Raw genomic sequence first — 3397 nt, 5'->3', positions numbered from 1 at the left:
AAAATCAGTACTAAAATAAGAACGTTTGCTCTTACTACTCCTATTTAAGACAGTACTGGAAATCCTATCCAGTGCAATAAGGCAAGAAAAGAGACTGGAAAGGAAGAAGTAAAATTGTCCCTATTTGCAGGTAACCTAGTTGTCTATGTAAAACAAAACTAATAACAAAGCACAAAGATTCTACGTAAAAAATTCTGGAACTGGAGATTCAGCAATGGGACATACCAAAACTTATGGGATGCAGCAAAAGTGATGCTTAGAGGGAAATTTATATGTGTGAGTGCCTATATTTAAAAAAGAAGAAAGATCTCAAATCAATACCCTCACCTTTCACCTTAAGAAAGGTAGAAAAGCAAACTAATCTGAAAGCAAGCAGAAAGAAAGGAAATAACAAAGATTTAAGTGGAAATAAATAAAATAGAGAATAGAAAAATTTTTGAGAAAATGAGCAAAATCAAAAGTTGGTTACTTTAAAAGATCAACAATATTAACAAACCTTTAGCTAGACTGACTAAGAAAAGAAAAGAGAAGACTTAATGGCCCTTACAGAAATAAGAACTATAAGGGAATATTATAGAAAATTGCAAGGCAACAAATCAACCTAGAAGATATGGGCACATTTCTAGAAAGACATAAAGTACCAGAACTGACTCAAAAAGAAACAGAAGCTCTGAATATACCTATTCATGTAAAGATATTTAATTAGTAATTTATAAACTTCCTAAAAGAAAAGCCCAGGACCAGATGGCTTTACTGGTGAATTCTACAAACATTTAAAGAATCAACACCAATCCTTTCAAATTCTAAAAAAAAAAAAAAAAAAAAAAAAAAAAGGAGATAGTACTCAATTTATTGTTTGAGGCCAAAATTATTCTCATACCAAAACCACACCAAGACATTACAAGAAAAGACAACCACAGACTGATATCTCTTATAAACATAGACACAAATATCCTCAACAAAATGCTAGAAAATGAAATCTAGCAACACATAAAATTATTATACACCACAACCAATGGTGATTCATACAAGAAATAGAAGGCTGATTCAATATTTTAAAATTAATCAGTGTAAATACCTTGGTTTTTTGTTTTGTTTTGTTTTTCAGCTCATTAAGGGGGTACAAAAGATCAGGCTATATACATTGCCCATGCCTCCCCATCCCCCCGAGTCTGAGCTTTAGTTGTGTCCATTCCCTAGACAGTGCACACCACTCTCATCATGTAGGTGTGCACTCCTCCCCTCCCCCCACCCCATCCCCCCCAGTCAGAACTTCAATCGTGTCCATTCCCCAGGCAGTGCGCATCGCACTCATCAAGTAGGTATACACCCATCCCTTCCACCCAGCCCCGACCTCTGTCCGATACCCAATTGGTGTTAATCCCAAATGTGCACTCAGGGAAACCAGTGTGCTGGTGAGAACATGTGGTGCTTGTTTTTCCATTCTTAGGATACTTCACTTAATAGAATGGGTTCCAGCTCTCTCCAGGAGAACCAAAGAGATGCCATATCGCCATTATTTCTAATAGCTGAGTAATATTCCATGGTATACATATACCACATTTTGCTAATCCATTCATGAATCGATGGGCATTTGGGTTGTTTCCACATCTTTGCGATTGTGAATTGTGCTGCTATAAACATTCGGGTGCAGGTGTCTTTTTTATAGAATGACTTTTGTTCCTCTGGGTAGATACCCAGTAATGGGACCTTATGATTATGGAAAAGGATATAGAAAAACCATTTCACTGAATCAAACACTTTCACAATAAAAGCTTTCAACAATTTAGGAATAAAAATGAATTTCCTCAACCTAATGAAGGGTATAAATGAAAAACTTACAGCTAACATCATATTTATTGATGAAAGACTTTTCCCCTAAGTCCTGAAATCAGCAAGAATATCCACTCTCATGTCTGCTATTCAACATTGTACTAGAGGTTTTAATGAAGGCATAAAAATATCTCTGTTTGAACTGTATAAAAATCCTAAGGAATCCATACACACAAAAAAACTATTAGAGCTGATAAACAAGTTCATCAAGGTTTCAGAATAAAAGATCGATCCATATACAAATATCAACTGTATTTCTTCTATACACTACAATAAACAATTCAAAATTAAGAAAATAATTCCATTTACTCTAATAGCGTCAAAGAGAATAAAATACCTAGGAATAAATTCAACAAAAGTAGTGCAAGGCTTGAACATTGAAAACTATTAAACATCACTAAATGAAATTAAAGATAACATAAAAGAATACAAAGATATCCCATGTCTATTAATCAGCAGACTTAAAATTGTTAAGATGGCAACAGTCTCCAAAAATATCTATAGATTCAGCACATCCCTATCAAAATTCTGGTTACCTTTTTGGAAGAAGCTGACAAGCTGTTTTTAAAATTCACATCAGAATTCAAGAAATCCAGAATAGCCAACACAATCTTGAAAAAGAAAAAGTTAGAGGACTCACTCTTCCCAATTTCAAAACTTACTCCAAAGCTATGTTAATCAATACTGTGGTATTGACACAAGCATAGACATATAGATAAATGAAATAGAATTGTAAGTCCAGGAACAAACATCTATAGCTATGGCAGAGTTGCAAAACTAATACAGTGAGATCAATAGAATAGATTTGAAAGTCTAGAAATAAGCCCTTAAATATAACACCTAAATCAAAAACAACTACAGAAAAAAATAGATAAATTGAACTTCATTGAAATTAAAATAATTTTGTGCTCCAAAAGTTGCTCCAAAGAATGAGAGAGAATATTACAAATCATATGTCTGGCAAGGGTCTAGTATCCAGAATACATGAGCAACCCTTATAACTCAATAATAAAAAGATAATTCAATTTAAAAATGGGCAAAGGATTTGAATAGTCATTTCTCTAAAGAAGAAAAACAAATGGTCAATAAGCACATGAAAAGATGCTCAATATCATTATCCACCAAAGAAATGCAAATCAAAACTGTAATGAGATACCACATCACAAGCACTAGAATGACTACCATCAAAGAGATGGACAATACCAACCATTGGCAAGGATGTGGAGAAACTGGAACCCTCATTCATTACAGGGAATAGAAAATGGTGCAACCACTTGGAAAACAATTGGCATCGTCTCAAAAAGTTGAACATAGAGTTACCACGTGAGCCAGCAATTGCACTCTTAGGTATATACCCAAGAGAAATGAAAACATATGTTCGCACAGTTTCGGAGGGCACATGGCCCTGATGACACTTTCATATCAGTCTTCTACCCTCCAGAACTGTGAGAGAATACATTCCTGTTGTTTTAAGCCCGTTTGTAGTACTTTGTTATGACAGCCCTCAGAACCAATATGGCCAGATGCAGGCCATCTCTGAAAGCCCATGTGAGGAAGGCACCAC

This window comes from Eulemur rufifrons, chromosome 8 (genome assembly GCF_041146395.1).
Source record: "Eulemur rufifrons isolate Redbay chromosome 8, OSU_ERuf_1, whole genome shotgun sequence".
NCBI classification, from domain to species: Eukaryota; Metazoa; Chordata; class Mammalia; order Primates; family Lemuridae; genus Eulemur; species Eulemur rufifrons.
The sequence above is the reverse complement of the archived record's forward strand: the minus strand, read 5'-3'. Positions refer to the sequence as shown.